The 18,724-nt window shown below is 45.9% G+C and overlaps 1 long non-coding RNA gene across 1 annotated transcript; it reads left to right on the top strand.

Annotated features, from left to right (window-relative positions):
• The first annotated feature begins 10,960 nt into the window (after positions 1-10,960).
• LOC146342585 (uncharacterized) lies at positions 10,961-18,213 on the top strand. The gene is made up of 3 exons (XR_014783955.1): positions 10,961-11,135; positions 12,195-12,280; positions 16,223-18,213. It is a non-coding gene; the product is annotated as an uncharacterized LOC146342585 (long non-coding RNA).
• Positions 18,214-18,724: the final 511 nt, after the last annotated feature.

Genomic DNA, 18,724 nt, shown 5'->3' with positions numbered 1-18,724 from the left:
AAACTTCGGGGGGCCGAGTGCCAACGTGTTCGGCCCCCCGAACAAGTTTCGGGGAGAAATTCTCCGCATCCCCCCGCCCCCTGCACCTCCCCCGGGACGGGACTTACCTTTGCCGAATGTCCCTCCCGGCAGCGTGTCCGGCCGGCAGTTCGGCGGGTCTTCGTCAGGGGCGAGGGCGGCAGCCAATCTTTCGACCGGCTGCCGCCGCCGCCATTGCAATAAAAGAAAAAAAAAACGCCCCCGTGATAGGCTACGTGACGATTAACGTAGCCTATCACGGCTAGATTTGCAAAGTCAGCCGTGATAGGCTACGTAAATCATCACTTAACCTATCACGGGTGACTTTAAAAAAAAAAAAAAAGCGCGTACGGATAATGGCGGCCCCCATAGGGAGCCGCCATTCCCGTTCCTTATTTGGTCGCTGTAGTCTACGTAAAGATTTACGTACACTACGGCGAAAATAAGGGCAACGCTATTTGCCTCCCCCCCACCGCTGGAAATCTTCGAGTACAGGTAAGTGACTTTCGTCCACCCCTAGTCTTGCCTTTTTCGTGTCACTATGCTGTCAGCATTTTTCAGGACACTGAGGATAGCCAAGGTTCTTGCAGGCTCAGAGTTTCAGGACTCATTATTGGAAAGGGAATGTTCATTTCTTCACCTATGATGGTCTAAAACCAACCAGAAATGCAAGGGTAATTATGTGACTTTTGAACCTCTCAGCAGCATTTGATACCATTGACCATGGTATCCTTCTGGATCACCTGTGGGAGTTGGAGAACCTGCTCTGCAGTGGTTCCACTCCTTTCTCTCAGGATGGTTCTAGATGGTGTTGCTCGGGGACAGTCGCTCCTCAAAAAAAAGAGCTGTTACGTGGAGTCTCTCAGGGCTCCATCCTATCCTCAACACTGTTTAGTATCTACATGAAACCTCTGGGAGAGATCATCAGAAGACTTGGGGCTAGGTGTTATTGGTATGCGGATGACACATAAAATCATAGAATATTAGGGTTGGAAGGGACCTATAAGACCATCGAGTTCAACCCCCTGCTCAATGCAGGAATCCATTTCAGAGCATCCCTGACAGATGGCTCTCCAGCCTCATCTTGAATGCCTACAGTGTGGGAGAGCTCACTACCTCCCTAGGGAATGGGTCCCATTGTCGTATTGCTCTAACAGTCAGGAAGTTTTCCTGATGTCCAGCTGGAATCTGGCTTCCTGTAACTTGAGCCCATTATTCCATGTCCTGCACTCTGGAATGATCGAGAAGAGATCCTGGCCTTCCTCTCTGTGACAACCTTTCAAGTACTTGAAGAGCGCTACCATATCTCCCCTCAGTCTTCTCTTCTCAAGGCTAAACCTGCCCAATTCTTTCAGCTTCTCCTCATAGGGCTTTGTTTCCAGTCCCCTACTCTTCTTTGTTGCCGTCCTCTGAATCCCCTCCAGTTTGTCTGCATCCTTCTTCAAGTGTGTGGCGCCCAGAACTGGACACAGTACTCCAGATGAGGCCTAACCCATGCTGAGTAGAGGGGAACTAGTACTTCCCAGGATTTGGAAGCTGTGCTTCTATTAATGCAGCCCAAAAGAGCATTTGCCTTTTTTGCAGCCACATCACATGGTTGGCTCATATTCAGCTTGTGATCGACAACAATTCCAAGATCCTTCTCGTTTGTAGTGTTGTTGAGCCACATATCCCCCATCTTGTAACTGTGCATTTGGTTTCTTTTTCCTAGGTGCAGAACTTGGCATTTTTCCCTATTAAATTTCATTCTGTTGTTTTCTGCCCAGCGCTCCAGCCTATCAAGATCATTTTGAATCTTGTTTCTGTCTTCCAAGGTATTAGCTATCCCGCCCAATTTTGTGTCATCTGCAAATTTGATCAGCATTCCCTGCACCTCCTCTTCCAAGTAATTAATAAATATGTTGAAGAGCACTGGGCCCAGGACTGAGCCCTGTGGTACCCCACTCGTTACCTCTCCCCAGTTTGAGAAGATCCCATTGATAAGCACTCTGAGTCTGAGTCTGTAGCCATGGATCCACCATGGATTCTGTGGATCCACCTGATCATCTAGCCCACTTTGAGCTAGTTTGCTCATCAGGATATCATGGGGCACTTTGTTGAAAGCTTTGCTGAAGTCGAGGTATATGATGTCTACAGCATTCCCACAGTCCACAAGGGAGGTTACCTGATCAAAACATGAGATTAGATTCATCTGGCGGGATTTGTTCTTCCATGTTGGCTTTGACTAATCACTGCATTGTTTTCAAGGTACTTACAGACTGATTGCTTTATAATCTGCTCCAGAATTTTCCTGGGGATTGATGTCAGACTGACTGGTCTGTAGTTCCCAGGTTCCTCCTTTTTACCCTTTTTTGAAGATAGGGACATTAGCCCTCCTCCAGTCATTTGGCACTTCACCCGTCCTCCATGATTTCTCAAAGATAATAAGACAGTGGTTCTGAGAGCTCTTCTGCCAGTTCCTTTGTTACTCTAGGGTGCAGTTCATCTGGCCCTGGAGATTTGAACTCATTCAAAGTAATTAGGTGTTCCTTGACCATATGCCTATCAATCTCAAGCTGCAATTCTGCCCCTTCAGCCTGTACTTCACCTTTGCCAGGGGGGTCATAGACCCTCTTTTGGGAGAAGACTGAGCCAAAGTAGGAATTGAGCACTTCTGCCTTTTCCTTGTCATCTGTTATCATTTTGCCAACCTTATTGAATAGCTGAACCACCATTTCTTTCCTCTGTCTTTTACTATGCACGTATCTGAAGAAAGCCTTTTTGTTGCTTTTAGCATCCCTCGCTAACCTCAGCTCGTTCTCCGCTTTACCCTTCCTGATGCCATCCCTGCAATTCTGTACTCTTCCTTTGTTGCTTGTCCTTCCTTCCACTTCCTATATCTCTGCTTTTTTTTGTTTTCAGGTCACCCAAATCTATTTCTCTTTAATATCTTTATCCAAGGAAGATATGACTACTCTGAATGACTGCCTGAAGTCAGTTATGGTCTGGATGAGGGAGAACAATCTGAAGCTGAATCCAAGCAACATGAAGGTGCCCATCATGAAGGGTCCTAATTCAGGTATTAAGGTATGTCAACTACTTCTGGATGGGGTTGCACTTCCCCTGAAGAAGGAAGTACATAGCTTCTGGGTCCTCCTTGACCCGTTCCTGCTCCTGGCACCCCAGGTGGAGACAACAGTGAGAAGTGCCTGTTATCAACTTCGGCTGATAGACCAGCTACGTCCATTCCTGGACTATGTGGACCTGGTAATAAAAGTGCACATTCTGGTACCTTCTAGGTTTGATTTTTCTAATGTGCTGTATTAGGGACTGCCTGTATATTTAGTTCAGAAACTTCAACTGGTACAAAATATGGCAGCCAGGTTGGGTTCTGCCACACTCCATGGAGACTATATTACACTGGTTTTAAAACCTTTACACTGGCTGCCAATTTGTTTCTGAGCCAAATATAAAATGCTTGTTCTTACCTTTAAGGCCTTAAATGGTCTAGTCCAAGGTACCTTAGGGAGCACATTCTTCCCTACATCCCAGTTCGCCACCTAACATGCTCTGAAGGCTCTCTACTGCAGCTGCCTAATGTGAGATTAGCAGCCACATGCAAGAGGACCTTTTCCTTTGCCTCCCCTCAGTTGTGGAATGAGCTGCTGGTTGAAATGCACCTCCTGACTGCTCTGAAGGTTTTAAGCAGGAATTGAAGACTATTATTCCAGCAGGCCTTCCCTTTTCAGAAATCTTGTTCCTCTTTGTTGACTCTTGTGTATTGTTTTTATGCAATGTTGTTTTTATTGTTGGATTTTTGTTAAATTGTTTTTAATTTTGTATGCCACCTAGAGTATTTGTATATAGGCAGGTTATAAATGGAATGGAATGAATGAATGAATGAATGAATAAAATGACATGGACCATACTTGGTTAAGTATGCTGGGCCATATGATGGTATCTTCAGAAATGATGAACTGTTTCTCTGGGGTTGCCTGTGGGTCTATACTTCCAACTTTGACTCTAAGGAAGGACTGGTTTGGGAAGGTGACCCAGTTGATAATATCAAATCCAGTTATCAATTCCCCATTATGGTCAAAGGAAATCTTTTCACCAGCACTGTTGTTGAATGAGACACATCTCAGAAAGTTGTGGAGCTAAATAAGAGAGGAAACAAGGCTGTAACAAAAAGATGGAAACATATGTCTTTGTATAATATCCTCTCACATGAGGTCAGTAGTTAATGGTCCTTGTGAAAGCTTTATGTAAGCAAATAATATACATGCTAATATTTCAAGAAATAAAAATACTAGGTACTTTTAGAATAAAACTAGTAGTATGTTGCTGCTGTTGCTGTTGCTCCTGCTCCTGCTCCTGCTCCTTCTTCTTCTTCTTCTTCTTCTTCTTCTTCTTCTTCTTATTTCATAACTCTACATAATGATTTACAGACTTACAAAGTTAAAAGAGACATAAGATCCCCTGCAGTGAAGGCTTGCAATCTAGTAAACATGAAACCTGAATGGGAAGCATTGGGAGGAAAAATATAGATCACAGCTTAACTCAGCTTCAGTAACTGGCTGTTAAATGGAGAGGGATCTAAGACTTAGGGATGTCAGAGAATTCCGCAACGGATCTCGGTGAGGCCGAATGCCAGTGCATTCGGCCCCCCGAAATCCATCGTGGAATGGCCTGCCACCCCCCCACCCCTGCAGATCCCCCCGGGACGAGACTTACCTGGGGCGGATGTTCCAGATGGTGGCAGCTCCAGCGTCGGCTGCAGCGGTGGCAGTGGCTGGTCTTCTGAATGGCTGCTGTCGCCACCATTTGCAGTCTGTGTCTTTTTCTTTCCCCCCCCCCCATAGACGTGATAGGCTATGTAAAGACTTACGTAGCCTATCATGTCTGGGTTTAAAAAAAAAAAAAAAAAAGCCGCCATTTGCGTTCCTTATTTTTCGCCGTCTTAGTCTACATCAATATTTATGTAGACTAAGAGGAAGAAAAGAAAGGGGAACGCAAATAGCGCCCACTATGCTATTTGCGTTCCCCTTTCTTTTCTTCATCTTAGTCTACGTAAATATTGACGTAGACTAAGATGGCGAAAAATAAGGAATGCAAATGGCGGTGGCCGTAGCCGCTGCCATTTGCATACTTTTTTTTTTTTTACCCAGAGCCCTCCGTGGCCAGAAATCCGGCTGCGGATAGCCCTGGCCTGGGCCTGGCTGGCTGCTCCGCGGACCCGCCATGGAGCACAGCTGGCCATTGAGGATTCCGTGGGGGAGGACTGGATCGCCTCCCCCCCATCAAGGATTCCGGGGGGAGGGACAGAACGCCTCCCCCGCACCATGAACAGAATCATGTACGCAAATGGTGGCTGTAGCCACCACCATTTGCATACACTGGTGTTTTTTTTGCCTTGCAATGATAGGCTACGTAAATACTTATGTAGCCTATCACGGCTATGATGAAGAAGCAAATGGCAGCCTCAGGGCGGCCGCCATTCGCAAGTTAGTGCAGACGGCAGCAGGTTAAGTGCTCCATTTCGCGTGCCTTTCGTGGGTTGGGGGGCGGGAGCTTTGTTCCGCCATGGATTTTGGGGGGCCGAATGCACTGGCATTCGGCCTCACCGAGATCCATGGCGGAATTCTCTGACATCCCTAATTTGGTTGCGTCTTTGCTTTCATTCAATATCAGCAGATTGACTGCCAGCCACTTATGCCTCCCCCCAGCCACCCACTTGGTTACACTGTTTTTACATGCCCAGAACACTATCTGGCTTGTTTCCCATGTTCCAGCATGGTTACATTTCTCCGAAGACCTTTGCTTCAAGTCATAAAGTGTTAGGAGGCTGCATACCCATAACTTCCCAAATTTAGGCAATTTCCTACTCTTTAATCTGCTTCACTTGCAACCATCTTGCCACTTCGCAAGTTCAGAATGCAACATCAGAACTTCCTGCTTTTCGCAGGTTTCCTTAACTTCCAGTAATCTGGAATGGGTTGGGGATGACTAGGGTGAGACTGTTTTAAATAGACTGCTGTACAATGTGTGTACATCCACAGTAAAATATATGTATGTATGTATGTATGTATGTGTGTGTGTGTGTGTGTATATATATATATATATATATATATATATATAGTCTTTTTGCATTACATTTGTTGAGCTCTCCTATTTGCTCATAGAGATTACCTTCCATAGCTGTTGGTTAAGATGTTTCTGTCTCCTGCCATTCACCACTGCTGTCTGCTTAGGTATGGATAAACGCATGGTATGCAAAGCATGTGCGATGGCATAGACTGCATTGTAGATGCTGTAGCTGTGGGCTGTCATGCTCATTTCAAAAACAGATGCAGGAAGCGTTTCCAGTTTCTCTTCCCCAGTGCAGATGTTCTCACCCATCATGTCTATGGTGGAAGTCGAGAACAAACAATTAAATGCCTGTTGCCAGAAGTCGACCAGAAAACCATCTTCTTTTTCTGAAGTAGGTTTCCTCATCTGAAGAAATTTCTGGAATCCCAACAGCTCTTTTGAGGTAATAGCAAACGATATAGAACCATGGATGAAATGAATATCCCAACCTCTTTGAAGCAGAAGTGATGTGAAATCCACATCTGCTGTCATAATCCAGACTTTTGCCTTTTCTGGTATATTCTCAAACTCTGCCAGTTTGAACAAAATCATCAAATTGATTGTACTCTGAAATTCACCATGAAAGATCACTGCATTGGCTGTGCTTTCCATAGCAATACTGATTTTTCTTTCAGTTCCTGCCATAGTTTCAGTGATGTCATTGGAATGTACTGTAAATAATATTTCTATGAAGTCAATACAGATGCCACTCTTGGAAAACATGGGAAGCACACTCCGTAGCAATGTCTCAGTTACCTCATTAACATGAATGTAAATCACCCCAATCCATATCCACCTGAAATGCAGCAAAAGTTGGATAATCCCCTTATATTGATGGTCACCATTGGGGAACATCCAGTGGAAAAAAACAGCTTTGGTGTTGGTATTCATCTCTGGAGCAGAGCTGTATGTAAGCTAAACAAAATGAAGTAAAGCAGGAAAGAATAAGAGACAGTTCACAAGAAAATCAAAATGGGTTGTGTGTTTGTGCAGCGTGATGCCTCTCGTGTAACACTGAGTGAGATCCAATCAAGATTTTATATCGTTGTTCTAATTTTGGGTGTGAGACAATGCCCGAATAGGAGGATTTAAAGTTGTCTACATTTCTGTGTATATAGTGGAATTATAAAGTCATAATCCATAAGTGGCACCAGATAGGATTAAGGGGATCAAGCAATTCCCACAGATAATTAGCATTGTCCATTTAATTGTATTGCAAAGAGAAAATGCTCTGGAATAGGGATGGGGGAAAATTTCTCCCCGAAACTTCGAGGGGCTGAGTGCCAACGTATTTGGCCCCCCGAAGTAGTTTCGGGGAGAAATTCTCCGCCCCCCCGCCCCCCGCCCCCCCCCCCAGGATGGGACTTACCTTTCCCGAATGTCGCTCCCGGTGGTGGGTCGCAGCGGTGGTTCGGCAGGGCTTCGACAGGGGGAGGGGCGGCAGCCGGTCTTTCGACCGGCTGCTGCCGCCGGCATTCCAAGAAAAGTAAAAAACAAACAAACGCCCCCATGATAGACTACGTGACGATTAACGTAGCCTGTCATGGCTAGATTTGCAAAGTCAGCCGTGATAGGCTACGTAAATCATCACACAGCCTATCACGGGTGACTTTGGGGAAAAAAAAGCGTGCATACGCTAATGGCGGCCCCCATAGGGAGCCGCCATTCGCGTTCCTTATTTGGTCGCTGTAGTCTACGTAAATCTTTACATAGACTACGGTGAAAATAAGGGCAACGCTTCTTGCGTTGCCCTTATTTTCTCCGTAGTCTACGTAAAGATTTACGTAGACTACAGCGACCAAATAAGGAACGCGAATGGCGGCTCCCTATGGGGGCCGCCATTTGCGTACGTGCTTTTTTTTTTTAAGTCACCCGTGATAGGCTATGTGATGATTAGCGTAGCCTATCATGGCTGACTTTGCAGATCTAGCCGTGATAGGCTACGTAAATTGTCACGTAGCCTATCACGGGGCGTTTTTTTTTTTAACTTTTTATTTCGCGGCCGGGCAAGGCGAGGCGCCTCCTCCCCGGCCTGAATTTCGGCCAGGCGAGGAGGGAAGCCTCCCCCCCCGGCCTGAACTTCGGGGGGATCAGCGAAGCGCCTCCCCCCCACCGCGAAGCAATATGCGAGACCAGGTAAGTGACTTGCGTGCACCCCTACTCTGGAAAAGACCCTGATGCTGGGAAAGACTGAAGGCAAAAGGAGAAGGAGACAGCAGAGGATGAGATGGCTAGATACCATCACTGATGCAATGAATATGGACTTGAGCACGCTCCGGGAGAGAGCCCAGGACAGGAAGACCTGATGTGCTATCGCCCATGGGGTCACCAAGAGTCGGACACAACTAAACAACAACAACAACATTTAATTGTATGCCACTTTTTCTACATGATTGTGCCTAAAGGGGCTCACAACGTATCAGATGAATGGTAGTAAACATGAAAATACATAATAAGAATAATTACAAGAAATAGCCAACCTGTCAGTAAGTAAATGCATAAAAGTATCAGTTCATCCATACAGGTAATACACAATGCAAAAGAAAAAAAAAAGGAAAAGGAAAAAAAGAAAAGAAAAGAAAAGAAAAGAAAATCCACTGAATGCAACAGTTTAAAACTAAAGTGGAGAGAGAAGAAATAACTAAAATGTACTACATACACACAAATGTCATGGCAGGGTCTTCACCATTAATCTACACAAATTATAGTAGATCCAAATTTAGTCCTACTTAGAGTAGACCCATTGAAATAAATGGGACAAGTTAGTCATGACTAACTTAATTTCCATTGATTTCATTGGGTGTAGTCTGATAATGCTTAAGTCTGGATCCAACCTGGAAAAGGAAAGAGAATAACTCCTAAACACAAGGGGGAAATACACTACACACAAGGACAAATAGACAACACCAATGTGAGTGTCTCTGGGCCGATCTACATTGCGCCCGCCATCACAATGAATTCGGTGTCCCATCGGGTTAAACACTCTCGCATTAAAACGTGATTATTCACACTCACCCATTTTCCCTTTTGCTGTGCTTCATCGAATGCGCGAGCTCGGTTCACACTTGAGCGCTGCACTGTTTTCCCCCTGTTTTCCTGTGCATGCTTGTCTGATCCTGGATGCTAAGTGGGGTCAGCCCCGGTCAGTAGTTGGATGGGCGCCCGCCTGGGAATCAGGCCTCCTGCATTGAGCAGGGGGTTGTTGTATCCCTTCAAATGAGACTAAGTTTTACCCCCTCCTATCCCCTGCTCCGGATGCTATTTTTAAAAAAATTCAGGAGTTACCCTTGCAGAATCGGGGCTTCTCCACAATTTTCTTTTTCTAATTGAGGCATGATCTTCGAAGATTCGAAGTTGTGGTGCTTCACAACTTCGAAGATCATGCCTCAATTAGGAAAAAAAAAACATCATGGAGAAGCCCTGATTCTGCAAGGATAATGCCTGAATTTAAAAAAAACACACATCCAGAGTGGGGGATAGGAGGGGGTAAAACTTAATCTCACTTGAAGGGATACAACAACCCCCTGCTCAGTGCAGGAAGCCTGATTCCCAGGCGGTCTCCCATCCAATCACTGACCAGGACCGACACTGCTTAGCTTCCAAGATCAGACAAGTGCACGCACATCCAGTCCTTTGCTTGTTGCTGAGGAAACGGGGGCTGCTGAGGAAGCTATGCGATCAGTAGCCAGAAGAAGACATGGGGCCGTTGAGAGCTATGATTGGACAGGAGGGAAATACAAACACCGTCACATATGGACAGGCGGGAGAGGGGACTACGACTGGATATGGTAGCGAAGGCGGAAAATCAGAGCACATTAAGGGGAAATACCAGGATATTAGGATATTGAAAGCGGGAGCATGGAAGTGGGAAATTCCTGTTCCAATTCGAGGTGGCTACTGCGTAGTGTGAAAGGCAGGAGGTGAAACCTCAGTGGAAGCAAAAAAAGGTGGTAAGTGTAGATCCAGCCTCCATTAACAACTGTCACCCTGTTTGGGAGCCACAGTTTTTCCCTTGTGGCAAACTTTTCTTTTACTTTTTCTTTCCAGCTGCGTTTTTTTTTTTTTTTTTTGAGGTAGGCCATGATAGGCTACATAAATTCTTATGCAGCCTATCATGGCTGCGTGCCTGGACGCAAATGGCGGCCACTACGGCGGCCACCATTTGCATCCGCTAGGGATGTCAGAGAATTTCGCCATGAATCTCGGGGAGGCTGAATGCCAGCGCATTTGGCCCCCTGAAATCAGTGGCGAAATGGTCTGCCCCCCCGCCCCCCCGGGACGGGACTTACCTTGGGCGAATCTTCCTGGCGGCGGTGGCTCCGGCAGTGGTTCAGCGGCGGTTCGGCAGCGGCTGCTGCGGCAGCCGGTCTTCCGACTGGTTGCCGCAGCCGCCATTTCCAATTAAAAAAAAAAGTGATAGGCTACATAAAGATTTACGTAGCCTATCACGGCTAGATTTTTAAAAAATACCATGATAGGCTACGTAAATGTTTACGTAGCCTATCACGGCTGATTTAAAAGAAATAAAAATGCACGTATGCAAATGGCGGAGCCCATGGGTGCCGCCATTTGTGTTCCTTATTTTGACACGTCTTAGTCTACGTAAACATTTACGTAGACTACGGCGAAAATAAGGGGAACGCAAATAGCGTAGCGTCTATGCTATTTGTGTTCCCCTTATTTTCGCCATCTTAGTCTACGTAAATGTTTACGTAGACTAAGATGTGTCAAAATAAGGAATGCAAATGGCGGCACCCATGGGCGCCGCCATTTGCATACGTGCATTTTTATTTCTTTTAAATCAGCCGTGATAGGCTACGTAAACATTTACGTAGCCTATCACGGCTGACTGCAGGGACGCAAACGGCAGCGGCTACTGCCGCCGCCATTTGCAGACCCGGCCGGCCAGGATTTGGGGGGGGAGGGACAGAGCGCCTCCCCCATGGCCAGAATTTCAGGGGGAGGGGTGAAGCGCCTCTCCCCCCACCTCAAATCAAATTTTGTTAAAGGTAAGTCACTTTTGTACATCCCTAGCGTCCGCACCAGCCCGTCCGCAGCCCAAAATCTGGCTGCAGACGGCCCTGGCTGGCTGCTCCGCAGCCTACCCACGCAGGGGAGCTGGACATCGAGGATTCCAGGAGAGAGGAGCAGCTCGCCTAGGGGTGTCAGAGAATTCCGCCACGGATCTCGGTGAGGCCGAATGCCAGTGCATTCGCCCCCCCCCCGAAATCTGTGGTGGAACAGCCTGCCATCCCCCTGCCCCCCTTCAGATCCCCCCCAGGATGAGACTTACCTGGGGCAGATGTTCCAGGCGGTGGCAGCTCCGGCAGCAGCTTCGGCTGCGGTGGCAGGACTTCCGACCGGCTGCCACTGCCACCATTTCTCTTGTGTAAAAAAAAAAAAAAATGATGTGATAGGCTACGTAAAATTTACGTAGCCTATCATGGCTTGGTTAAAAAACAAAACAAAACTGCGTACGCAAATGGCGGTGGCTATGGCCGCCGCCATTTGCGTTCCTTATTTTTGGCCATCTGAATCTACATAAATATTTACGTAGACTATGATAGCGAAAATCAAGGGGAACACAAATAGCGTAGCGGGTGCTATTTGCGTCCCTTTTTGATTTGCCGTTTTAGCCTACCTAAAGATTTACGTAGGCTAAAACAGTGAATCAGAAAGGGATGCAAATAGCGCCCGCTACACTATTTGCATTCCCCTTGATTTTCGCTGTCATAGTCTACGTAAATATTTACGTAGATTCAGACAGCCCAAAAATAAGGAACGCAAATGGCGGCGACAGTAGCCACTGCCATTTGCGTACGCAGTTTTCTTTTTCCCCCAGAGCCCTCCGCGGCCAGAAATCCGGCTGCAGACGGCTCTGGGCTGGGCTGGGCCTGGCCAGCTGCTCCGCGGAGGTGTCGTGGAGCACAGCCAGCTATCGAGGATTCCGGGGGGAGGAACGGATCGCCTCCCCCCCCGTCGAGGATTCGTGGGGGAGGGACGGAACGCCTCTCCCCCCCACCATCAACATAATCTGTGAAAGGTAAGTCACTTTTGTACATCCCTAGGCTCACCTCCCCCCCTGTCGAGGATTCCGGGGAAGGGACAGAACGCCTCTGAAAGATTTCCCCACCATGAAAGATTCCGTGAAAAGGTAAGTGAGTTTCCTACATCCCTAGCTGCACCTAATCACAAATGTTAACATTTTAGTTCTTACCTCTGCACTCTGCCGAAATCCATTCATGCAGAAAAGCTTGCCTCTCTCACAGGCTGAGTGAGTTTTTCAGTTGCCCAACCCCACAAGGAAACAGAGAGAGTAGATGTTGCCCTGAAGCAATTCCAAAAAGTGTCAATAGCCAAGCTGAACTTGGCAAAGAGTGTCAATGAAATTATGAGGGCATTATTATGCAGGTTAAAACAGAAAAAAAAGTCCTACAACTCTGAGCATTCATTCTGGCTGGAGAATGATGGGAGGTGTAGGATTTTTAATGTCTAAACATGTATGGGATTGCACCTTAAATACTTTAACTAAGCTCAGACCTTGAAGCTGAGAAAATAAATGAAGGAAGCAGACTTGATGACCAGGTCCTCTAAATTTTCTCAACCTTTCCCTTGCAAACTTATGTCACTTACTTACTTACTTACTTACTTACGCAATGTGACTATTTGGATCAGTCTTATTTCATTTCATTGATGACCAGCCTCCAATAGGAATTCTAGAAGCATCCCAGGCAGAGGTAATACACAGCATTAGGAAAGTATAATACTTAAAATGATGTGAAAACTAGGATTCAATACATCCCCCCAATATGGAAATGTCTAGAGAGGCCATTTCCTCTGGTACACCACTCAAACTTGCTTTCTGAAGTGGTACGGTCCATGAAATTCTATCTTACTTGATTTTGCTGTAGAAGCCATGAAAGCTGAACTTTTGAGAACATACAAAGATGCACCCAATTCTTATAGAAGAAACTACAGATGTTAAAATGAAATATTCATGAAGATGCTGCTAAGATTACTGTTACCAGTCTGTTATAATACTCACACCTCATTCTGTGTCCCTCCTAGGGATGGCAGAGAATTCTGTCACAGATTTCAGTGAGGCCGAATGCACTGGCATTCAGCCCCCCAAAACCCGTGGCGGAGCGGCCTCCCACCCCTGCCCCCCCGCAGAATCGCCCCTGGGACGAAGCTTACCTGGGGCGGATGTTCTGGCGGCGGCGGCTCCAGTGGCGGCTCTGGCGGTAGCAGCGGCAGCTGGCCTCTGGGCCGGCTGCTGCGGACTCAAATGGCGGCCGCCATAGCGGCTGCCATTTGCATCTGGCCAGGCTGCCATGATAGGCTATGCAAGTATTTACGTAGCCTATCACAGCAAAGACAGCCACGCAAATGGTGAATGCTCCTTCCTTGTTCTCCTCGACCTCTCAGCGGCTTTTGATACCATTGACCATGGTATCCTCCTAGACTGCCTGGAGGGGTTGGGCATTGGAGACACCGTATTGCGGTGGTTCCGGTCCTTCCTCTCCGGCAGGTACCAGAGGATAGCACTGGGAGAGGAGGTTTCAGACCCATGGCTACTCACTTGTGGGGTGCCACAGGGTTCCATCCTCTCCCCCATGCTATTTAACTTCTATGTGAAGCCACTGGGGGCTACCATCAGGAGGTTTGGGGTGCGATGTCATCAGTATGTGGATGACACACAGCTCTACCTCTTGTTCAAATCTTCAACAAGGTTGGCCATAGAATCCCTGTCCAAATTTCTGGAGATGGTGAGTGGCTGGATGGGGAGGAATAAGCTGGAGCTGAACCGTGACAAGACTGAGGTACTTTTGGTGGGAGACAAGAGGAGGCTAGGGGATGTTGACATGGTGTTGAATGGGGTACGGCTACCCTTGAAAGACCAGTTCTGCAGCCTGGGGGTCATTTTGGACTCTCAGCTGTCCATGGAGGCTCAGGTGTCAGCTGTGAGCCAGACAGCACTGTATCAACTCCATCTGATATGGTGGCTGCGCCCCTTCCTTCCCGCCATCTGCTTCCATCAGTAGTACATGCCCTGGTCACCTGTCGTTTAGACTACTGTAATGCACTCTACATGGGGTTACCCTTGAAGATGGTTCGGAAGCTGCAGCTGGTACAGAACGTGGCGGCTCGCCTGATTAAAGACAGCCTCTGGCGAGACCACATCACTCTAGTGCTGAAGGAGTTGCACTTGTTACCAGTTGTTTTCCGGGCCAAATTCAAGGTGTTGGTTTTGACCTTTACAACCCTACATGGTTCCAGCCCAGCCTATCTTAAGGAGAGCCTCCAGCAACACCAGACAGGCACCTTAAGAAGATCAGCCTCGGATGGCCTTCTCTCTGTCCCATCAGCCAAGACAGCTAGACTGGTAGGGACAAGGGAGAGGGCTTTTTCTGTGGTGGCCCCCACTCTGTGGAACTCCTTCCCTACATCATGCCCCCTCTTTAATGAGCTTCTGCCATGCATTAAAAACATGTTTGTTCAGGCAGGTATTTGGGGTGGGTTAGTGTATTTTAGAAAATGTTTTATTGTAGAATTTTATTGTTTTAAACTGTTTTATTATATGTTGTACATTGCCCAGAGTAGCTGGGTGACCAGCCAGATGGGCCATTAATAAATTTAATAAATAATTAAAATAATAATAAAGAAACTGACGGCTACCACGCCATTTGCATAGCTGCCTTTGCCGTGATAGGCTACGTAAATACTTCCGTAGCCTATCACGGCAACAACAACAACAACAACAACAACAAAAACACAGCATACGCAAATGGCGGCGGCTAGGGCGGCCACCATTTGTGTTCCCTTTTTTTTGCTGTTTTAGCCTACGTAAATATTTATGTAAGCTACTACGGTGAAAAAAAGGGGAATGCAAATAATATAGTGGGAGCCATTTGCGTTGCCCTTTTTTTCACCATAATAGCTTACGTAAATATTTACGTAGGCTAAAATGGCAGAAAAAAAGGGAACGCAAATGGAGGCCGCCCTAGCCGCCGCCATTTGCATACGCAGTTTTTTTTTTCTGGAAGGCTGCCAGTGGCCAGATGTCTGGCTGTGGGTGGCCCTGGCCGGCGGCTCTGTGGAATCTCCGTGGGGCGGAGCCGGCCGGATCAGGATTTGGGGGGGAGGTGCGGAGCACCTCCCCCTCACCACGAATCACCCCATCGAAAAGGTAAGTGACTTTCATATATCCCTAGTCCCTCCAGCAATTCTTCTAAAAGGCAAAGGATGGAGGAATGTCTTTTTAAAGGTCCCCAGTTTGATGTACATGACATACCTGTGGGCATTTGTAGATGTTCAGCACAGTTCCTGTGTCAAGACAAGCATTAGTGTTCGGTCCCCCAATGACTGCAATGAGATCATTCTCGAGATCACATTTGTAGTTAGGGATGAATCTGCCCGGAGTGGAGAGAAGTTCCATTGCGGTGATATAAGTATATTTTGGACTAAAGTAGTTATTATAGATGTTGAAACCGAGGGTGACATTGGGTAAGACCTGGGGATTTTCATTAATCTCCTTTACAGCAAAAGACAAAGCCAAGATGTGTTGGTAGCTCTGAGAAACCGACCTGAAATGAGAAGTACAAGCAGTGTGTCTGCTTCAGAAGGAGATTTTAGCTTAGGCATGGGTGAACCTGCCCGTTTGCCTTTCTCTTGTATTCATTAAATAAACAAAGAAGCAAACCTGAAGTTTTTTCTTTCCCGAATGTGAAGAAATGTTCAAATTTTGGCAAAGTCTTATCAAAGAATTGCATTAAAACCAAATTCTCAATCATCTGCACTGGCCAAATGCAATAGGTACAGCTGTTCCCAGCATGGACATATCCATGCTGTACCTGCCTGCCATATAGCTGTTAAGGATGAGGATCCTGCCCAGATGAAGTGGCAACCCTATTTCAACACTAAAATGGTTGAACAACACAGATGCAACACAGATTCCAGCACAGACTGTTAACGGGAGAATATTCAATCCTGGGGTCATGATGGAGTAATTTGACAGTATAAGTTCATCACACAATTCATGTTATTGTTGTTGTTGTTGTTTATTTATTTTAAATCTCATTTGTTTCCTCCTCAGTATGGAGAACTTGGCACATTTTGGTAAATTATCAAAGCCAAACTGCAATGGAATTCTCACCCATCCCCATGCTATCTACGTTTCAGTTCAATATATGTCTCCTGACAACATTGTACTGAGCTGTGGCCACAGTCCAGGCAGGAGTGAAGACACTCAGCCAGCCTTTGATTTCTCGAAAAACCAGCCCAACATAGCCATAGTTTTGGACAAAGAATTCACTTCATGAGACATGACGACTGTACTAAAAAGCAAACACAGCAATCCTTGGATGCAATAGCAGGACATAGACGTCTTCCACCCCACCCCATGCCAGTTAACACTGTGCAATCAACCTTTGAGGAGCAATGGATTTCTACTAGGGATATTCATTTATTCCAGCAAGATGAATTGACTACTATGATTAGGGTAATAATGCTACAATTACTACTGCTACAACTACTCCTACTGCCACTAATACTCATGTTGGGGGTATTAGGGGGGTAGGAAGCCTTCTGAAAAGGAAGAGAAAGATGCTATGTGTGGTATTGCCCACATGATGGAAGCAATCAGCTATCTAGGCAACTGGTCTGTCTGTGACTATTATCTGGACATTGGTATGGTGTGGTTAAAATATCCAGCTCCTTACAAGAATTCATCAGTCATGTCCTCAAAGGGATATTTTGTGAATGTTATCGGGTCAGAAGCAAGGAAGCTCTGAGAAATTATGCCACCAATGATGAGTTCCCCTGGTTGATAATACTTATGAAGAATGGGACTCCAGTAACTGCTTCCACATTTAATGACAGGAATCTTGCAAACATTCTTCGGGAATAGCATTGATACAACCCCCTCAAATACTACAATTATATATGAGAATCTCCCTGCAAAAAACCAGTTCACAAGTGCTGCCATCATCCTCAAAGCACCCCTGAACTACACAGCCTGGTTTGAATAGCTATTCAGATGGCAGATTCAAAGCTAGGGAAGTACAGAATAATTTTTCAGTCACTGGGCTAATGGGACCACTGTCTCTCTGTAGTCCCAGCAATAAAGGAGCGTGGGGATATTTAAAGTATCATTCAGTCTGGATTTACAGGACTGCTAATGATGACTTGAACTTTCTAGGGAGTTTGGGAAGCTGTAGAAAATAATTATGGCTAATTGGATAATTACTGGTAGATAACCACCAAGTCAAAATTCTACTTTCTCTGCAAAATTACAGAAGAGAATATGTTCATTATGTCTCTGCAGATGTATTCTCTGGTTACTTCGGTGGGGCAACAAGAGACATGAAGCTTTGTAATAACCCATCCGATAGGAAGAAAATAAATTGAACACAGAAGAGTGACTAGTTTGCAAGTTGTGTTTGTTAGGAATGTTGGAGGAATCCATTTGGGGGTGGAGCTTGGCGAATGTTTGACAGCTTGTCCCCCCGGACTCTGGCTCAATCATCAGTGAATTGCCCCAATATGGTGCGTGACAAGTCAGGTCAACTAGCATATTTTGGGGTGGGGGGGTCAATTTGCATAAAATCATGGCTGCAAATAGTCTATTTTGCGCAAATTAGACCATTTACAGCCACAATTTTGTGCAAATTGAGCTATTTACAACAGTGATTTTGCACAAATTGGCCCACGACTTTGCGCAAAAAAAGTCAGTGAAGGTCCTGGGGTTTGGGAACTATCATGTGGCTCAGCTTGCAAATGCAAGCCAAGTCATGTCAGTCATGGGGATCCGCCAGGCCCCAAAAGGCTGGACTTCCCCGCTCTGGACAACCCTAATGTTTGTCAACATGGCTCTAAATTTTTCAAAGTGTTAAGATTGACACTGTTTTTCAAAACTGGAATACGTTAAAAGCACAAAGAGAACCTTCAATTATCATGGAGTACCCACCCATGCCATTTTTTATTGCCAAGTTCAGACATTCACCATCATCTTCTGTTCAACTTCACTGAAGTAAAATGTGCTGATGCCCTTCTATTTTTTAATAAATAAATAAATGTTTGGTCCACAAAAAAAAATAAGCTCTTGAAATAATTACAAGAAAAACATATAAATAATAGAAGTGCTCATAGACAAATTTATTCAATGAAAGCACAATGTCTTTCAGACTGTAGTTACTATACTATGCTAAGGCCAACCTAAGATATTTTGCTGTGAAATGAAAACCTCACTGCTCTTTCCCTTGTGTTGATATATCAGGACATGATATATGATATCATGTCCTGAGCTGCATAAGAATAGTACATTAACCTAATGAGATTAGACTGGGATAGGGTAATTCTATTTCTGATGTTTGGGCTGTGAACAATGTTCCAAAGCAGCCCCATCCGAATACAACAGGGGAAACTGCAAGACTTACAGGTGGACATCTCCAGCCCACACATGAAAATCCGTAAGGGGGGGAGCCAGAAACAGCTCAGTAAGAATTAAGTATTCTCAGTGGCCACAGAATGTTGACTGACAGTTGAAGGGAGGGACAGATAACCTGGGTGGGAGGAACATGGAATAGGGAGGCTTGAA

This window comes from Heloderma suspectum, chromosome 6 (genome assembly GCF_057233095.1).
Source record: "Heloderma suspectum isolate Gila_16-S chromosome 6, 16-S_ref, whole genome shotgun sequence".
Taxonomy (NCBI): Eukaryota; Metazoa; Chordata; class Lepidosauria; order Squamata; family Helodermatidae; genus Heloderma; species Heloderma suspectum.
Note: the sequence above shows the minus strand (reverse complement) of the source record. Positions and strands in the feature narration are given on the sequence as shown.